We start from the raw sequence: 22,157 nt of genomic DNA, 5'->3' as shown, positions 1-22,157 counted from the left end.
GCTATAGTGGGCTCCTCCTTCTATAGTGGGCTCCTCCTGCTATAGTGGGCTCCTCCTTCTATAGTGGGCTCCTTCTATAGTGGGCTCCTCCTGCTATAGTGGGCTCCTCCTTCTATAGTGGGCTCCTCCTGCTATAGTGGGCTCCTCCTTCTATAGTGGGCTCCTCCTTCTATAGTGGGCTCCTCCTGCTATAGTGGGCTCCTCCTTTTCTCTTATTGTAAGCTGTGTCTGGGTCAGTATAGCTTCTGTAGGGTTTTCTTTATCCAGAAGCTGCAGAAAGTACTCCTTCCATCTGTCTTTGTTGTCCTGTGGACTTAAGAACAGGTTGTTGCTGAAGTGTGTCTGACTATCTTCTTTCCCCAGGATTCACGAAGCCTCCGTGTAAGAGTTATAACTCTTACACAGAGGCTGCAGTTAAACTGAGTGATGTCAGCATGCTCTGCATATTCATGAGAGCATGCTGAATCACACCTAAGTCGAACACGGCCGTGTAAGACAGTAGGGGGCGTGTCCGTAGGCTGAGCCCTGCAAGCGGACACGCCCCCAGAAGTCTAAAAGTGCCCAAAGTACACACCCACAACAGAGTCCACGGAAATGTGAATAAACACAACACAACACATGCCCCTACAGACTATTAAACATAAAAGAAATATAAATGTACATGTCATATTTTTTTTAAATTGTAAAGATGTTTAACCGTGTGTGCGCTCGTTTGCGCGGGCGTGCCCGTAGCGCAGCTACAGTTAGCAGTCAGTGGGAAAGCATATAAGAACTACATATGCAAAATAATCCAGGAAGCAATAGCAAAGCGGTAGAGATGCCGGCTGCAGAGCAGGCATTCATGGTTCGAGCCCCCACAACACAATTTTTTTTTTCTCAAAATAAGCATGAAACAAGTCTCTGACACATATATGTACACATAAAACCAGAATATATGTAGAATGCAATGTAACAGCCTATTTATATTGAATAAATGTGAGCTAAGAAATGAATACAAACTGCCAGATATGCCCATAGCTGAGCTACAGTTCAACAGAGTGAGGTTATGTGCCCGTAGATGAGCATAGGTTTAACTGGTGCAAAATGAGTGCCTGTAGCCGAGCAGTGGTTTACCACGCTAAATATATGTGCCCCTAATTGCGCTAAGCGGCATATGCGTGCCAATAGCCAAATCAGTGTTAAACCGGCGTATCCCGTGTGCGCGGAGTTGCGCACCGCGCAAACGAGCTAACCGATGGGCAACGGTGAACAAGCTGTATCCAAAATGCCTTTACACAGACACACCCCTCAACATGTCTAGACAGTCCTGAAAAATAAAAAGCAGTGGCCAGGTTCGAACCCAGGATACTATACACCATAGTCAAGGTACAGAACCACTAAGCCATAACAGCAGTTCCTAGAAATGCAATAGTAGCTCATATATAGGAATGAATACAAACTACAGCATGACAATGCAGGTTTACTGAAGTTGATACAATTCCAAACTGGCCAATCACAGATATGTGCGGGAAAAATGGACTATATAAGCCCCATAGGCGGGAATACACAGCATAAACGATTGTAGAACAGACCTGCAGTTAGAATGTCAGGTGTAGGTGAGGGTAGTCGCTTCCGAGCGCAGAGGTGGGGTGTTGAGGAGTCCAGGTACATGGCCTGGCTCCTAGTCCACAACCTTGAGGCCCAACTCATGCAGGGCCAGGTCCTTTGGGGAGCGTACAAGGCTGAGGCGTGGGACCAGTTGGCTCATGAACTCACCAGTGCCACAGGAATTCCTAGGACAGGTGAGCAGGTCCGTCACCACCATGCGGACCTGAAGAGACGTAAGCAGGACCAACTGAACCGTTGGATCCAGGAGGCCTGGCAATCACCCAACGCCCCCCCACTGAGTAAGTATAAATTAATTATGTTTGTAGAAAGTTAAACTACCTGAAATCATGGAGATGTGTATTCCAATATTACTACATTTATATTACAGCTGCAGGTGTCCGTTCTGCGAACCGCAGAGCCTATGCCGATAGGCTGGTGCGGTTGCGCCACCAGGCAGGTCAGTAATCCACTACTAGTAACTGTAAAGATATATAAATGTATGACAGTTAGCATAAGAGTGCAGTGTAGCCAGGAAGGAATTAAATCTGCAACTCACAGAGTGTGAAAGTGTATGCAAGTATTGCCTGATTACAACAGTTCCCAGCCTGTAAGTTGAAACTAATCATGAGACTGTCCAACACATATTTTTAAATAAAACTGCCCTGCCTGTAAGAAAATAGTACACAAACTGCAGCAGCAGGTAAAGTATAGCTGCAGAAGAGGATGAATTCACCTGTGTGAGATATATTCCTGTGGAAATACTGAAACATGACAGAAGTGAGAGTGCTGGAAAGAACTGTAATAATTTCTGTTAAAACATGTCAATAAAGCCTAGAAGTACCAGTCTGAATAGTAACATGAAAGCAAGTGAGAGAGTGTGAGAAAGTGTCAGGAATACAGCACTACAGTAGTAATAACCCTGAATAAACTATACTGCAGTCAGGACATAATTAAATGCATGTGAGACCCAAAACCAAACAGAAACATCTGTTCAGAGTGTTGCTGCATGTGGAATGTGTACACCAAAATCTGGATATGCTGCTCCCAGTCTGAAATATGCAGATAGGATGACTGTCTGATATACCAAACATCCACACCTGTCTACAGTTATAGAAAGAACAGTTAACAGGAGATGTATCTGCACAAACTTCGATATGAATTGTGTATGAACAGCAATAAAATGTAGAGTTATGTTGCAGTAACAGTCCCATCTGCAAGGTTAAGTAGTTAACATATAGGACACTGTAGTCAGAACAGTAGTGTGTATATAACTGTAGCTATTAGAAATGTACAGCATATGTGGTTGTATTCGAAGGTGTTAATAATATGTCTGATTTACCCCACCCTCTAACCATCTATAATCCATTCCACGGCAAAATGGTATGTGCAATCACAATTACCACCCCTGGACATCTGTCCTGTTGGGTCATATATATTTGCATGTCTGTTGATGCATCCGCCCGTTCATACATCCACACCTGATGGCCTGTTGCCATCAATCAACCCTGCATGTTGTTGGACTGTGTATTACTGTTCAAATTATGCATGTGCTATGCACGCTGTTCAATGGTGTGAATAACTGGGTGTGTGGTTAATGGGAATACTAATGCATGCTGTTACAACTAACTGTGAATGGTATTTATATGTCACTAACCCAAACTGTCATGACATAATGCAAAACATAGAGCGACAGGGAAGGCGGGTTCCGGCGGACCCACCTCTCCCACCTCAGCTGGCGAGTGCACCTGGCACTAGTGCCGAGTCGGACCCTCCTCCGGTGGCCCTGTGCCACCTGCAGGTGGAAGCGCTGCAGGGGCGGGCTCGCCCCCTGCAAGTGTGGCGGAGGAGATCCACCACTCACCCTCCATAGCGTCCGGACTGTGGTGTGTAGGAGATCGGGACTTTGTCCTTGAGCCCCTACGCCAGCTCGAGGCACGGGTGGCGCAACTAACGGGCTTGCCCGTTGCCCGCCTACACAGCCCCAGCACAGCCCGTCCTGGGCAGTGAAGGAACAGTGGCAACTGCCTATGGGTGGGGATATCAGTTCCACTGTTGCCATCTGTGGGCTCATGGGCTCTGGACATCCCAACCTCCGTCACAGTCAATTGTGTAACCACCCACACGTGTCATACACCGCCCCTGTATGCGTCTTGTTTGTCTTGTCTGTTAACCTACCCAACCTACCTCCCCAGCTGTACCGACTACCTTCACCTGACATACCACTCTCACCTGAAAAAAAAAAAAAAAAAAGGGCACTCTGTACCCACAAAAAATTACGCCCCATACATAGCTGCCCATTCCGCACACATGTCTACTGGACATGGAACCCATCAATTCCAATTGGCTGTACAACAGGTATTATTGTTGTCCTGACACCTCTCTCAGGGTGGAAGGTTTCAAATGTCACACCAAATTACATACATATGCACAGCTGTTGCTGCTGAAGAAATGGGCAGCTATGGGCCTTACCTACATCCCTCCTGCACATCCCAAGCTTGTTTCCCTACTGTCTTACCCTCTTTGTGACCCCTTTTCACCACTTTCCTGTCTCCCCGTTTTCTTTTCTTTCAAAGAAAATAAGCGGTGTCGCAGAGTAAGCACGTTTAAGCGGTTGTAACGGGTGTGCGCTTGTGTGCTGAGCTAACCGCCAGTGCATGTCGTGAGCTCAGCAAACCAGCGCTAACCGGTTACAACTGCTTAAAAGTGCCTTAGTCACTTTGATTGACAGGTCCGTACTCAGTTCAAAAGAAAATAAAATCCCACTGTGAGTCCAGAACCCAGGACCTTGGCAACTATAGTCTGCATGACTTACCACTAAGCCATGACTCTTATATAGAAACACTGTGCTAAAGTAAATATATCATTTAACAGTAGGAATGAATGTAAAGGGAATATAGATGTGTAGTACACAAAGCATGACATTTAGAATCACAAACAAAACTGGTGGATTTCCATAATAGTAGTGTGTGAACAGAAACAGCCATGCTAGTTGGAAGCTAGTAGGTAATAATGTCACCATAGCACCTTGCAAGACACACACATACTCACAGCAGAATAAGCACTGCCCATACCCCACAACCTCTTACAGGAACACATCCGGACCAAGTAATAAAATATGTGGAGCAAAGGCCCAAAACCAGGGACACATTACAAATAAAGTTACAACAAATGCAGACAGTTCAGAAAGTAACAGGGTCTACACCTTGTGGGATGTTTGGAAGGGTATGCAGTTTGGAACTTGAATGTTTGTCACCATAGTCGGACTTGAGCCCAGACTGACTTGCCAGATAAAGGTGTGCATGAGATAATGACCAAATTATGAGGCAGAAATGTGGACAGCCTGCAAATATCTGTACACATGACGGGTCCAACACCACCATATTTGAATAGTTAAGAACCTAGACATAGCAACAGTGAATGTCTTACAGGGATGCCCCACAGACCCCATGTGAAATGTACAAACAGTAGGCAGAAAGGTGTAACACATGCAATGGTAACTATGGAGTCCGGAAAGTATTCACCACTGCATGGCAGAAAAAGTGTAGTAATACCTATGCTCATGCTAACCCACAGTCACAACTGCAGCATACCAGACATATTAATGGGTGCACCCACTGATATGTACCATTCCATGAGGCACATAACTGGTGAACCTGAAAGCCTCTGGGGCCTGCTCAGCAGCATACCCACATATGCTAATAGATGTCAAGGCCCACACCATGGCCAGACCACACTGCATGCTGTAACACCCTAGCAGATATAGCAAGCATTCCAGGGTGTGAATGTACATGGGAAATAGGAAAGCTACAGCAGCACACTACAGTCAAGACACCTAGCAGGCACACCAGTACTGACAGTAAAGGGCAACTATTGAAGACGTAGCAACAGAGTGCAAGCAAAGGTGAAAGGAAAGCACACACACACACACACACACACACACATCAACAATAGTAGTAGTTGTTAGTGTACATACACAGTCAGTACAGGAAACTGGAGAAATGAATGGAGGAATGTTAACCCACAACCCACCGAGTAAAATTAGAGATACCAACCTTTACACTCACAGAATGTTGTCCACAGCATAACAGCATGGTCCCTGCCATTAACATCTGAAAGGGCTACGCCTATTTCACACACCCTTTTATAGCACAGTTCTGAAATCACAGTGAGAACTGCAATCAGTACACAACAGGCTGCATGCAATTAGCAAATGCTGGCTAACAACTGGTGCAGAGGCCATCACATGGGCATATGCAGATACCTACAAAAGTATGCTGTATTCCATGTCCACATGCAATAATTACATTGCACCCGGAGAGAGAAGAGACAGAGAGACAGAGAGAGTTAGAGAGAGAGAGAGAGAGAACACACAGAACTAGGCTGCAACTAAGCAGACAGACAGGAATCCCCAGCAACAGCTACCTGGAAGCTGCAACTGTGAAGTGGAGCAGCAGGACAGAGAGCCAGACAGTAGCAGACGCAGCTGTGACAAACACAGGTACTGTAAAGTAATACTATCAAGGTGTACATACTGTGAACCCTCCATATGTGTTATTGGGCTGTATCCATATGTATATGAAGATGTGTAATGGGCAGGGGATATACAGCACCTATCAGTGAAGGCTCTACATACAGTTGTATGTGAGCATCTATGTGCACATATATATGTGGTTTATCGTAGGTTGTACTGCCATGTACTAATTAGATTACACAGCTATGTATGTTTAGCAGTATGTTAGTGTGTGTATACAGTAAGGTAGACATATATGCTGACATACCTGTCCAACATATGGCTATGTAGTTATGTCAACATATGTATGTGTATACATCTTATATGTATATATATATACATATGATATGCATATATGTATACATACATAGAGAGAGAGATGTAGGACTACATAGACAGATGCTGATAGAATATTGTAGCGACATATCTATGTAATGCACACATGCAGAGATAGATATATGTAGATACATATACATAGACAGACTGATCTGACCACCTACAGGTATGATTGTATATGATGACCTGCAACACAGCCTGCCCCCCCCCTGTCACCCACACCCCCTCTGCGCCCCCCCCACATCTACAGCAGAATATGTACATCAATATATATATATGTGCAAATGTATACAGACATATGTACATATATATATAAATAGACATATAGACATATCTTAATACATATATATATGTATAGAGAGAGAGTGAGAGAGATGTATACAGAGCTGGAGTGAGGCACATGTGTACAGATGTATTGCAACAGGTGCCTGGTGACAAAGGCACGGAGTGAACACCAGTGTCACATCCGAGTATCATACCACAGTCCAGATCACCTACAGGTAACCACCATATAAATGAGTGTCCGCCCACCACTGCATGTGTCAGGGGTGGTCAGGGTCAGACATGTGTACAGTAGTGGCCCCAGTGATAGTCACAGTGGCACACTATCCCTGGAATAGCTGCACATGGTATGTGTCCGCACACATGGTCAGTGAGGCATGGACATGTAGGTCGGTGTACCCCCCACAGCACGTAATGGATGCCATGGTATGGACCTCACACGACAGCAACAGATATGGAGAAGGACACAGTGACATGTACAACACAGTGACAATGCACCCAAACACAGTACCATTGCACAGTGACTGTCAACACCACAGAGTACACATATGCTGCCCACGTACAGGTTACCACCCCCAGATGCACATATGGAGGTCACACCCATGACAGATGTCCAACAGGCATTGTACCACCGCCCACCATCCACAACCTACCTGTGTGCTGTGTGTCGTCTGTGCCACTGCAATAGTGTGCACATGTGTAGGTATGGGTTCAGACCCACAGACAGGACACACCCTGCAACAAACCACACAGTGTTAAGATGCGAGACTCCCCATGTGTACATGTCACACATACCCCTGCTGCATGTTACTCAGATAGGTAATATGCCATATGTGTCACCCTGTGTAACTGTGTGACGGCAGCAGGTACCATCACACCACATGTGTCACAATGGTCAGGTTAGCAGAACAGTATGCTGCTGTAGACACGGGGGCATTAGCATATTGTATAGTTTTGTATTACAATGTCATGTATTGTGTTGTATTGTATTGGTATGGTGAGGTGCCTCCTGCATGGAGTGGAACCACTGGTGCTGTGCGCCAGTGTACAGGTACATACCCTGTAGTCAAGGTAGTGTAACATAGCACCTCTATATGTGTGTTTAGCGCCTGTCAGAGGTTATGTAGCATGCAACTGGGGATACCAGCAGGTCCCGTCCATGTCGTGTATTCTGCTGACCTGCGGGTGTCTCTCACCTGGATATCTGTGATGACCTTGAGGTTAGGGTCAGCAGGGATAACCATGCCTTAATACAGGGGGAGGGCGGGGTGACACCTGCACTGACCCTGTCCACCACAATGTCGTCTAGCTGTGGTGTTGGTGAAATATGTGTAGTGTACTACCCATGGGCATAGAGGATGGCTCCTGACCAGGTCGCTAACATAGGTCAGGTAGGCCTCCTGGTCATCTGCAGTATCACGCTTGACGTCCCACTCAACATTGCCCATGTAGTCAGTGTGATGGGAAATAGATCCTTACCAGTGCTGCTCAGACATACCCTCCCTTCAGAGACTGATGCTCTGTCTTGCAGTAGCTTACATCAACTGTAATACAATCAGTATATGGCTGGGGTTCGCGGACAGGATGCTGTCCCTTTGTGGACAGTGTCCTGGCCATATATGGGAATGCATGAGCCATGCGGTCTTGGAGATGTCTGTAGAAAGCAATTGTGTAGGGGTCAGCATTGTGGGTTGTCTCTGACACTGGCCCAGTGGGCTGTAAGGATACCATATCACTGTTACAAAGTGTAACGTCTGTATCTGTAATGTTGTGCACTGTAGCCATCTGTGCTGGTGGTGGAGGTGGGATATGTATATCCAGGGCAAGCAGGGTGTGGTCAGCCCACAGTAGTCGCCGATGTACGCCATACAGTACCTAGACACAAACCCCCAGAGTGAGGAGGTGCACCTCACCTGAATTGGTGTTCTGACTGCTGGTGTTCAGTAGTATGTCGTACGTAGCCTGGCAGGTACTGTACAACAGTTGCTGGCCGAGCACTGATACCTGGCCATCTACATGTGTATCCACCAATAGACAGACAGATGCTACATATGTGTGATATGTGGTATCATGACAGTCAAGTAGCATGTGTAGTATGTGTGCCAAGGTCTGCCAACATAGATTGCTGATACCATGTTATCTTTTTCCCAGGTACATGGCCCACCCAAGACATCCAACCTACTCCGTGGCTGAGGATGAGGAGATACACCAGAGCCTGGTGCGGGACTATGCAACACTCTTTTCCGCACCAGCCAGAATCAGCAGGTGAGGGCTGCACTGTGGCAGGACCTTGTCTGTCGGGTAAATGATATAGGCATGCATAATAGGACATATGAGCAGGTGCGACATCACTGCAGTGATTTGATTAGACATGTCCGTCAGCGTCGTCAGATATCCACAGGCAACAGGTCGCCACAGGTGGTGGGGTGGCTACACATCCCCCACTCACCAGACTGGAGGGACTGCTCCTGAGTGTAGTGGCTCCAGTCCACCTGCAACAACAACAGCAGCAGACATGCGTCATGATGGAGGCTGGAGCCGCACAGCAGCAGGACACTGAACGTGCAGGTAATATGTCATATGTGTAGTTGACTGTTGTGTACACTGGTAGTTAATGCATGTGTGTGGTGTGTCCTTTGTTTGTAGCTGCCACCATAGTATATAATGTGCAAGCGTGATATCTGCAATATTAGCTGCAGACCTTTGAAAGGCGACTGTCGTACTCCTGACCTGTATCATACTCAGTAACTTTGGCACAGTTGTGCCCACTAACATTAGTTTCCTCATGTCTGCAGGACCCTCCGGTATCACTGCATTGCAGCCTATCCATGCTGGTGAGTGTCTATTTACATTACCTGTAAAGTTGTTGATAGTAATAGTACCTTTTGGCACACTTAGTGGTGCCCCTTGTATGCATGTAGGTGTGTCTGTGTCTGTGTGTCAATATCATGCATACTGAGTACTGTTCAATTGTGTGAAACTGTGTGCATGTGTGCATGTGTGCACCTGTGCATGTGTGCATGTGCGCATGTGTGCATGTGTGCATGTGTGCACCTGTGCATGTGTGCACCTGTGCACCTGTGCACCTGTGCATGTGTGCATGTGTGCATGTGTGCATGTGTGCATGTGTGCACCTGTGCATGTGTGCACCTGTGCATGTGCATGTGTGCATGTGTGCACCTGTGCATGTGTGCATGTGTGCATGTGTGCACCTGTGCATGTGTGCATGTGTGCACCTGTGCATGTGTGCATGTGTGCATATGTGCATGTGTGCACCTGTGCATGTGTGCATGTGTGCACCTGTGCATGTGTGCATGTGTGCACCTGTGCACCTGTGCATGTGTGCATGTGTGCATGTGTGCATGTGTGCACCTGTGCATGTGTGCATCGCTGGTAGTGTGTAGACATTGTAAACTGTGTTTCCTGTTTCCTTCCCACAGGTTCTGTTGCTGCTCTGGTGTTATCTAGCAGGGAACCTGAGTCAGGTGCCGTGGGTACTGCTACTGATGACATTGGTGTAATGGCACAGGACGGTATGCCAGGGTCCGCCATTGGTCAGCCAATTGACAGTACACAGCTGTCGACCCCATCCATGCGCACAGTTATCCTGCCAATACACCCCTTGTCACCACTGTCCCTAGGTGATGGACAGCATACAGTGGGCATTGACCAGTGTAATGTGGTATCTGCAGCACATGCTTCCCCACACAGCAGCCATGGGCATGGCCCAGAGATGGTACCACACAGACAGATGTCCAGGGGTTCTCGTGGGAGCATCCATGGGCGTACTGCCCTGGCAGGCGTGCCCACAGAGGTCTTACAACCTCAGCTATGTTTCGGACTGTCATGCAGGCACAGTCACGTATGGAACGGTACACCAGACAGGGTCTGAGGGAGCTGGCAGCATGTCGCACAGCCATGACCGACGGTATGCGTGACATTGCGGCCGCCATCCGTGATTTCACCGGCGTCGTAGACAGGCGTTGTGGGGACATATTACACCGGCTCCACAACTACATGTCCATGAGCCAGGGTGATGGTGGGCGGTTGCGTCGTCGACGTGGCCGTATGCCAGCAACAGCAGCAGCTGGCAGTCGGTGTGGACGACAACAGGGCGCGGCTGCCCCGTAGTGCCAGCAGCAGCCCCAGCAATGCTGGGTCTGTGCTGTCATCAGACCACCCCAGGAGACCACGTGCACGTGGCTCTGGCCAGGCCCGACAGGGCTCTGTGTCCAGTCAGCGAACACCTGCTTCTGATGACAGTACCCAGTCTGGGTTGGTACTGGATACGGTCCGTAGCACCCCTGCAAGGCACAGGTACCGTGTCCGTGGCCAGAGACACTGATCTGTATGACCTGGCAGGTACAGTCTGTGGCTGTCCACAAACACCAGTATATGGCAGCCATGAGGTGGAACTGTGTGCATCCATACACACATGCAAAATAACAACACCTAGGGCTACCGCATACACGCACACACTGCATCAACACTGCCCCACCTTGTACTGCTGTCCCTCACCAACACACATACACATACATGTCAATTGGTGGTATGGGTGGCTGACCCAGGCATACCAAGTTCACACCCTGTGCATATGATGAAACTGTGCCACCTCCTGCAGTCTGTAACAACTGTGCAGGTACAGGTTAACATGTTGCTGATGCACAGGGTGACCACATAGATGTGTAGTAATAGTATCATGTTGTTAACAGTACTGTGTGCTGAATTAATTGTGGGTATATCACAGCATGCCTGATGCAGTATTTGTGTGATTGTCATGTCCTGTTGTCTACACCCATGGTAAGTACCATAGTGTATCATCTGCACATGTTGGCATACTGGTGGTAATGATGTCAACGGCAGGCTACATACATAGGTAGCACAGGGGATGGGTAATGAATGTAGTAATACACAATGATGGACATGTAAATTGCAAGTGGCATGTTGCCCACACTTGACTCTGCAATGCAGATGTGTGAGGATGTTGATATGTGTGCAGAACTACACAACTGGTACAGGACACACAGGAGCACACTAGCACTGCATGCACACATCTCATACCATGCTAGACAGCACCAACACACATAACGAACTGTCACAGGAGGGAGAGTCCCCATATATGTCAGGGATACTGTGGTGGCAGGCCAGGGAGCATACATCCTACTAAGTATGGCACCACTGAGAGAAGGCTCGGTGTCTGTTATTTGACATGTGTATTACTGCAGGTATGGGCACATGGGTTTCTATCCAGTTATTGTACATCCTGACAGTACATGCATGTTCCGTACACTTGTGTGCACTGAGACTGGACCCTAGCCATCTGACCAGTGTATTTCCATGTACATGTGCATAGCGCCTGCATATTTGCAGTGTTACCTTATGGAACTGGTACAGCTTGTTTGTTGTACAATGGACTACATGGAGCCCTGTTCACTGTACCTTTGTTTGCATGCATGTTTGCTTGCAATTACCCTGGAATACCGATCACACCTGCAATGCATAGTTATAGAGCTTCTGTGGACTCCTAGTGCCATCTGCATAGCCTACTATATGTATGGCCATGTCCCACTTGACAGGTTGCCACTGTTTGACCTGTTCACATGTACATTGCCTGTGACACAGTGCATATGACCTGCCTGGCATGTGTCCACGTGAGCAGTCATATATGCTACTGCTAAGTAGTCACAGGCACTACACCTTCACACATCCATCTCCTGTTGAATTACCTGCTTTGCTAGGGACAGCCTGCACCTGTCACCCCTGGCCTATCAGATATTGGCAAAGCCTCTTGCTACCCCCATAGTGCCTATGTTAGGCAGGGCTCACATGACAAACCCACCTTCATAGGTATCACAAGGGATAAGACACTAAGAGCAATGCTACCCAACGCCAGATGTCTAAACCTCCAGATGCATGCACCCAAAACACTCCTTGGCATGGGAAACATCGATATGTGTGCAGTAACAGATGCCTGGTTCAGGGCTACTGAGAGCACACCAGCACTACCGGGTGTAACCCGGTTGATTTCTTTGCTACAGTCACCAAGGCCATTGCCGAGGGGAAGGTGGTTCACACAGCCTACCTGGACCTTGCAAACGCCTTCGCAACAATACCCCACTTGGGCATTCTAGGGAAGCTCACCAGCTTAAATATACGCCCCTATGTCACTAGATGGATTGCACAGTGGCTCAAGAACAGAACCCACATGGTTAGCGCCATGCCAGACCCCATAACAGTTACAGGTTGTGTCCCAGAAGGCTCAGTCCTGGGACCCTCTTGTTTGGTACATATTTATTGGAGGTACAGGCCAACATGGATGAACTGTGGCTGTCCAACTATGCAGATGACTGCAAACTGGACACCATAATCGACTCCCCAGCTGACACAAGCATCTTCCAAAGGGGCATCATAGCAACAGACAACTTGTGCCAGAGCCATGGCCGTCTGCTGAACAGTGTGTAGAAGGGGAATGTGCATCCTGTAGTCTGTTCACCTAGTTACCAAAGGGACATTGTCCTCACACACACTAACCCCCCTCAGCCAAAAACACACACTTGCCAATTGCAGGATTCAAACCCCTATCTGACTGTTATGACACGTGAGACGGGCGCATTAGCAGAGCACGCTATTTGCATTACTGGGGGTTTTCTCTTCCCCTGCTATACTTATAGAGTGCTGACATCATCAGTGTTTAGAAAAGGGAATGGGCATCCTGTAGTGTCTTATCCTATTTGCCAAAAGGGACACTTCCCTCACACACTAACCCCCCTCAGGCAAACACACACACTTGCCATTCACAGGAATCAAACCCCTACCTAGCTATGTTATGACACTTGAGATGGACGCATTAGCAGAGCGCGCTATTCGCATTACTGGGAGGTTTCCTTTCTCCTGCTGTACTTATAGGGTGCTGACATCATCGGTGTTTAGCAAAGGGGATGGGCATCCTGTAGTGTGTTCCCCTAGTTTCCAAAAGGGACATTTCTCTCACACACTAGCCCCCCTCAGACAAACACACACACTTGCCATTCACAGGAATCAAACCCCTACCTAGCTATGTTATGACACTTGAGACGGACGCATTAGCAGAGCGCACTATTCGCATTACTGGGAGGTTTCCTTTCTCCTGCTTTACTTATAGGGTGCTGACATCATCGGTGTTTAGCAAAGGGGATGGGCATCCTGTAGTGTGTTCCCCTAGTTTCCAAAAGGGACATTTCCCTCACACACTAACCCCCCTCAGACAAACACACACACTTGCCATTCACAGGAATCAAACCCCTACCTAGCTATGTTATGACACTTAAGACGGACACATTAGCAGAGCTCGCTATTCGCATTACTGGGAGGTTTCCTTTCTCCTGCTGTACTTATAGGGTGCTGACATCATCAGTGTTTAGAAAGGGAATGTGCATCCTGTAGTGTCTTTTCCTATTTGCCAAAAGGGACATTTTCCTCACACAGACTTACACACACACCAACCTCACACACAGACACACACTGAGCACTTGCAGGATTTGAACCCCTACCTAACTATGTAATGACACTTGAGACGGACGCATTAGCGGAGCGCGCTATTCGGATTACTGGGAAGTTTTATTTCTCCTGTTGTACTTATAGGGTGCTGACATCATCTGTGTTTGGAAAGGGGAATGTGCATCCTGTGGGGAAGCAAACACCAAGCACACTATGGCTAAGCTGTCATTCCCTAGGGCAAACAGCCTAGTGTTGACCTCTACACCATTATGTTTAATTGTCAAATGCGCATTATTTGTTGCTGATAGACTGTTTGCATATCTTTATTGCCATAGCATTCCCTGTTGGTATGAACAACCTCTGCATCTGTGGAAACTGTTTGCATATGGGAGGGATCCACTATATCACGTATGTCTCTGTAGTCATTTAACTGTGTGCACTGGGCAGACTGCTGTAATGTGGTTGGTTCCTGGCATAACACATAACAATACCAGATATGTGTGTCCCACTGCTAAACCAAGATTTGGACTAAGTGTGTGAGCATGCCCAGTTCAGCCTTCCCATGGCATGTTGTCAAAGTGTGTGAGCATGCCCAGTGTGAGCATTCCATATGTTGGACTCTGCAGCCCACCACATTTGTGGATGTGTGTGAACTTCAAACTATCACCCGTTCATGGTTGTGGGTTGTGTGTCATGTTGTGTAGTTACTCTACAACTGCTTTGTGTGTGAACACAACAGGATTATACTGTGCCTGCAGTGTTTGCATGGGATACTTTGCATACAGTTGTCAACATCCTTTCACACTGACCTAACACTGTAGTACTGTATAGTGTACTGGCAGTACTTTGACTGTGGTGGACAGTAACCTGGGCTTTACTGCTATCACTGCTTTACATTTCGATAGTGGGCACAACAGCCTGGTTGGGGCCAGTTGTGTACATCTGACCATGTTGCATTCTGTTCAGATATGAACTACTTACACCAGGCTTGTCCAACATTGTTAGTGTATTCCACAACATAGGTGTACAATTGCAAACACTAGCGATGTGCCCTAGTCCATGGCTAATGCAAGTTGGAGAGTGTGTTTGTCCTTCAACACACATTGTAAGGGGAGTTTGCCATGACATCTGTCATGGTTAGTATACTGTGCCTCTGTCTACCTGTGACATGACAGTGATACCCAGGATAAACCTACCATCTCCCGTCCACCCATCAGGATTCATATTGAGGAAGATTGATAAGTGACTCTATGGGTAGCCTGTGCTGAGGGTTCACTCATGAGTGGGAGTGGCTTCTGTGTTATGGATCACACAGTACAGCTTGTCCTATGTAAGTCAGTGCTGGGGTTCAGGTCTGTCATGTGCATAGCTCACTGCCATTCAGATTGTACTATGTGCAGCATTTTTATTGATGCCAGCAACACAGGCAACACATGGCATCTGTGTAGGCTGATTGATACTCCTGATGAGGTACTGTTGGGGACTTTACAGTTGATGGAGGTGTCTGCTGAGGTACATCCCACAGGGGCTATTGTAGTCGATTGTACCACTGATGTAGGAGGACTGCAGAGCCACAATGACCTCCCCTTATGTAGATCTGACAGCCTTCATGATTAGTTGGGTATATGGTATGTTTCTGTAAACACTACAGCACATGTTTGTCCAATGCAGGATATCTATCACCCTGTGTCCCCAGGTCTCTCATTACATGTTAACTACATAATGGGTTAACACCTATGTGGTGATTGGTGGGCACTTACTGTATATCCACGGGGGTTGACTATACACGTTTCTGCACTTAGCTTGCTGACATAGCTATGGCACCAGTTGTCTGTTTCTATGTGGCCCTTTTGTGGGATGCATGTGTCAGCTGGTGGATCATATGTGGTGGCGGTTTGTAGTCCTCTGCAAACATGTTAGGACACAGTCCTTCCATGTTTGCCTGTACCTATGGGACATATATACCAGACGAGGGAGATACCAGGATAGAGCCTTGTGGGATGCCAGTTATATCTGGTTTGTAGTCTGACATGGCTGAAGCATGTCTGACCATGTCTGTTCTGTCCTTGGTCTGGTTTGCAACCCCTCTACTGACATGTGGGTTTATATTTACGCTGGTGAGCCTATCTATACTGAACATGTAGGGTATTGTATAGAAGCCTTTGCAAGGTCCAGATACACTGTGTGGAGCACATTGCCCTCATCAATGACCTTAATGACTGTTTCAATTGAGTCCAACATGGTTAGGGGCAGGATCTGCACTTGAGGAGGCCACACTGGGTTGGGTCCGGTGTCAGTGGGTCCCCAACATCCATATGTCTGTGGTACATGCTGCTCCTTTCCATAGCTGTGCAATCTGGGCTTCTCAGGATTCTGGGGTAGTACTGTTCAGTATCCATTCAGGCAACACCTTTGTTGAGAAGGACCACTGTTGTTGTACACTGCTCTTTGGGTACATATTCTGTGGTACGGCTGACATTGAGCAGTAGTGTGGTTTGGCATTCCATTCATCTTAGACTCCATGTTGCACTAAGCCCAGGTCACCATCTCATACCATTGCTGCTGTGTGTTTTGCTTTGGAGATGTTGTCTGTTACCTCAGCATCTGCTATGTCAGGGGGCCAGCAGTCTGCTGGGATAGCTATTCTGCATTCGTGGGGGTGGGGGGGTTTGCACTGCACCTGTTGGGATGTATGTTGGCAATATGTGTGTGTGTTTGTGGTATTTGTGTGATTCAGGGCATATCTGTGAATTCACAACATGGCTCCTACCATCAGTTGTGTAAGCCTTGGGATTATCCTTTGTGTCCTGTACAATTTGTATCTACATAGGTTCATAGGTTCATACTAGGCTATCCACCCTGGGCATTTGTTAGGCTAGCCAGAGTGTGTGTGGCTTTTGAGACCCTTGCTATGTGGATATTATGGCCATGTATTATTTGCTTAGCTGTGCCTCTGTCTGGACATGACACAGTGAAGACCCCCACTGTAACTCTACAATCATCCATCCACTTGGCAAGATTCCTGTTGAACAGTGTCAGTGAGGGGCTCTGCCTAACATGGGGTGGGATTCTGGTCCAGGGTGTGTGGAGCCTCTGGATTATGTATCTGTCCCACCGGCACATCCTATTTCATTATTTGTTGAGGTTGACATCTCTCACTCTCGCAGCTCAATGGATATGTGTTGTCTGGGGTGGAGCATGTCCATTACTCCTGTGTTGGGCATGGCCTCCTACAACAGGCATGCAATGCCTCTGTGTGGGCAGTCTGTGACTGGAGTCAGCTGGGGTGTCTACAGCCTAGCAGCATATGACATATATGTGTGACACTTTATCCTCTTGGTGAGGTACCTTTGCGGTCTTTCTAACTGCTGCAGGTGTCAGGTAAGGTAGATCCCATATGAGGCATTGTACTGGATTATGGGTGTGATTGGGATAAAGTATAGGGGCACAGTGACCTCTGTTGCCATAGATGTGACTCCTTTCCTGATACAGTGTCACATGTAGACAGTCTTCCTAGCCACATTGGCAATGTGGGTGTCACATAACAGGTTACTGTTCACTTGTGTCCCTTGGTCCCTGGTTACTCCTTCCATACATAATGGTTTACCACCTATGTGGTATTTCGTGGTACCTTGTTTGGTATTTGGTGGGACATTCATACTGTCCAGTGTCTTCAGGACAGTTGGGGGGGGGGTTATTGTGTGTGAGAGTGCGGTCTGTAGCATGCTACAGACTGCACAGCAGTCTTGCCTACAGTTAGTTGCACGTGGGTGAACTCCACTGCCTTGTGCATTGTCAGTTACCTGGACGTATGGGTGTCTGTGCTGCCTATGGTTACTCACCTCCTTTTATGTAGTGTTCCAGGTTTTGGGGCCATGACACATGGTAGATGGTATAACCTGGTAGTGCTGGTGTGCTGTCAGGAGCCTTGCAGCAGGTTTCTGTCACTGCACAGACATCGATGTTCTCTATTCTGGGGATGGCCTCGAGCATGCATATTGGGGTGTACACATCTGGCATTGGTCAGCATTTCCCTTATGTTTCTTCCCACTTATGTTTTCTCGGGTGGTGGGTCAGTCTTTTCAGCCTTGCCTACAAAGGCTGTGTGGAGGTGGCCAAGGCCTTATCCACTATTCAGGCGCCAGGGGTAAAAGGTGCAGGCCATCCCATGGGCAGCTGCATGGCTTGTCAAGCATGACATCCCAAGCAGACAGACATTGGATCCCCTTGGAATGACACCAGTAAGTGTGCTACTTGCTATGACTGATCATTCCATGTTTCTACTGTGGCATTATTCTTGGTAAGGGTAGGTTGCTGCAAACGGTGAGTGTCATACCAGCCTGGACTACATAATCAGATAGCTCATCTGTGTCACTTTACATGTAGTCTAGGGCAGCACATCTCGGGTCATTCACACCAGCATGGACTATGACTGCATCATATTTCTATTTGCTTTGGAGTGACCTTCATATTTCTGTTATGTGGCATATTGTGGCGGCCTACAGGCAGCTTACTGTACCCTTTCCTTTGTTCAGTCTGCTGTGCGGGACAGCAGTGTGTCTGACTATGGAGTCACCTATTACAACTGTATCGGGCATGTTGTTTCTCCTTCTGGCCTGTGACTGTTTGGCACACCAGCTTTGTGTGCTATGTGTTGCATGTGCTATGTTTGGAGGCTGTTTCATTGGGTGTCTGCTTTAGTGGCCTCTGTTGGTGTGCTGTGTGTGTGATTTCTGCCTCCGGGAATGTATTTCTGTGTTTATGTGTTTGGTTTGCAGTTGTGATAGGTCTACGTGGGTATGTGTTTGTGGTGTGTGTGGTTACCTTCTCCTACTGACTTGTTTTGGGTGTACTGAGTTGGGGAGCTCTGCCTCCGGTTTGGATGGATGGTTGCATCTCTCACATATATTTGTATTTCTTGGGTGGAGTTGGTGGTTGTCTGTGTACTTGGGGCAGGTGTAACATTGCCTCAGGATTCACAGATTCCACTTGTTGTGCCTGGCCTTACTGGATTGCATGTGTGGACAGATTATATTGCCATACTACTGATCAGTAATTACGTCATTGTTCATGCTTGCTCTATCATGTAGTAGCTTCCTCATTCTCTTGCATGTTTTGGTTATGGCTGGTGTCCACCATGCCAGATTTAAGCACTGTGTCTTGTTTTAATTTGGGACTGCATAATCCAAGCATTCCTGGCAGTGTTCATGGAATGGCTGTCTTACAGGTTCTGAGGCGTGGCCCATATTTTGCACCTGCAGGACCTTTCATGGATTCCACATCAGTTTGGAGGTGTGCAAATAATGCTTAGCACATGTTTTCCACTGTGATTTCCCGGACAGGGACTGTGGTCAGGATTTGTATATCCAGTGTGATTACTATATGGTCTGGTGTTACCAGTGAGCAATACACTTATCATCTTGACATCCCGTACCCATGTTGCTGATTATCACATCGAGTATGCTTGCCCCTCTTGTGGGTGTGCTACGTTGTTCCTGGGCCTTTTGGTTTGTGGATTCAATGACCTTTTGTCCTACACTGTTGCAGCTGGTATAATGCACCCAGTCTATGTGTCTGGGTATTTGCAGTCGCCCAATATCATGTGGTTTGGAGGACTTGATATATTCATGTATTCCAGCATGGGCCCGATGCAGTTCCTGGTGTTGGGCCAGTACTCTGCAGCAGGCTATACACTGGGGGGCAGTTTTAGCCACTGTTACTTGAGCATGGCTAGTCCATGCTGCTTTTTGTTGTGGTACCAACATGGGGGTGTGGTTATCCTTGACAATTCTTGCTGGTCACCCTCCTTTTGTAGCTTGTTCCAAGTGTTGAGGATGTACAGCACAGTATGAGGTGTAACCTGGTAGTGTTAGGGTGCTGTTGTGAGCCTTGCCTCAGTATTCTGTTACAGCACAGTTATCAACATTCTCCATACTGGGTGGGCTTAGTCCGCATGCATCTTGCTGTTTGACCTTATCCCTTATCTGATTCTTATCCCTTCTGGTACCTATGGAGATAGGTTTGTGTTTTGCGCCTTCCTATTCAGGGCACACTGTGCATGACAACAGCCTTTGCCAGTATCCATACGGCCTGCACTGATAGGTGCACGCCAGTCCTGGCAGGTGGTGCATCATGTCATGCTCAGCATGTCATCCCAGACTGGCACACAGTGGGTCCCCTTTGCCTAACTGCATTACTTCGGAAATTGTTGCACTTCATCATCTCGTTGTCCTGTTGTGGCATGCTGCTTGTTGAGGGTAGGATGTTAGACGGGGTCCTCAGGTGTGCATATGGTACTTGGTGTTACATTACTTGACACATAGCATTCATGCCTCAGGTGGTGCTGCAGGGCTGCCTCTGTTGGATGCACATATTACACTTCCCTGTACATGTTTGTGAGCAGGTTGTGTCACATTAGGCATCCCTGTTACTATATGGTGAGTCAGAGAGGGGTATCATTCCCAAGGTTCCTACTGAGCCAATGTATGTGCTATGTGTTGCCTCTTTGCCAAGGCCAGGGCATACTGGGCACGCCTCCTTCTGCCTACTGGGGCAGGCTCAGGTTGTTCCTCCTCCTAGTCACGCTGTGCCTGTGGTGGCCTTGGCGATGGTGGGGGGCTGTTTGGCCCAGCCCTATGCTGGTCCTGCTGCAGCTGTTTTCGCATGATCATATTATGTAGCATAGCACATACCATGACAATTTGGGTACATGTAGTTGGTGTGTACTGCAAGGCTCCACCAGATGTGTCCAGACACCGGAACCGTGACTTGAGCAGCCCAAACACACGCTCTATTACATTACGTGTTTGTGCGTGTGCCTCATTATGGCGTTCCTGTTCAGGTGTGTGTGCGTTTCTGATGGGTGTCATCAGCCACGGCTCCAGTGCATATCCTGCATCCCTCACTAGGTGTCCGTGTGGGATGTCCCCATTGGCAAATGTCTGGTACAGCTGCGTCAAATGCCAGATGTGGGAATCATGGTAGCTCCCAGGACAGCCGGCACACACATTCATTATTATGCCCTGGGCATCACACACGACCTGGCAGTTGATGGAGGGGAAGCCCTTGCGGTTTATGTAGGCCCTACCCCGCTCTCCTGCTGGTGCTTTGATGCGTATGTGCGTGCAGTCTATGGCACCCAGTACCTCAGGGTATTCCGCTATTTGCTGGAAGAGGCGATGTTGCTGGCCAATACCTCACGGGCATTGGGGAAGTATACATGATCACCGACATGTGCTGACATGGCATCCAGGAACTGGTGCAGTACCCTAGAAGCTAATGCCTGTGATATCCCCATCATATCGCCAGTTGGTCTCTGGGAGGTACCTGTTGCTAGTATTCTTAGGCCAACACATACCTTGGTTTCCACTGGGATGGGTTCCCCTCTGTTGGTTCTGTGTGTGAGGCGTGGCCTGCACAGCTCCACTATTTGCTGCAGGAGGTCTCTGTCCACTCTATAGCGCTCTACTAGCTCCAGCTCATGTAACCCGTGGTAGGTGACCCTGGGCCTGTACACTCTTCTCCGTCTCCTCACTGCGGGTTGTCTGGCACCATCTGCATTGTCACCACCCTCAGCAAGTCGCCTATGTCTCATTATGACAGCTATGGCAGCCCCTAACATTTCTGCTCTGAGTTCAGCTTTTTCAGTTTTCACTTCTGATAACTTAACTCCTGTCTTGCAGTGTCTCTTGAGAGAAACATTCTGCACTGCTGTTTGCAGAGTTTTAAGTGCTGGGCTAGCCTAGTATTCTGCCTGTGTAATTGCCTGCATCTAATTGTTTTCACCTGCTAGCTCCAGCAGTATTCCCTGTTAACTTCCTAGTACATCTGTTGCTTCCTTTTTCCTCTGTTTCCTCAGGGTGGAGCCGTGTTCAAACCAGCAGAAACACGCTCACAGTGGCTTACACGCGCGCACACATACTTACACAGTTCAGAATCTGCTTATTCGGGTTTAGACGCGTGCACG

At 47.8% G+C, this 22,157-nt stretch overlaps 1 protein-coding gene across 1 annotated transcript in view; it reads right to left on the bottom strand.

Annotated features, from left to right (window-relative positions):
• The window catches only part of UNC13C (unc-13 homolog C), a 4,920,764-nt gene that overhangs the window by 1,860,507 nt on the left and 3,038,100 nt on the right, over positions 1-22,157 (bottom strand). The gene's annotated exons all lie outside the window — the stretch shown is intronic.

The sequence above is a fragment of the Protopterus annectens genome, chromosome 7.part1, assembly GCF_019279795.1.
Source record: "Protopterus annectens isolate FY-2018-M chromosome 7.part1, PAN1.0, whole genome shotgun sequence".
Classification (NCBI taxonomy): domain Eukaryota; kingdom Metazoa; phylum Chordata; order Ceratodontiformes; family Protopteridae; genus Protopterus; species Protopterus annectens.
This window is presented reverse-complemented; position numbering and strand designations above follow the sequence as displayed.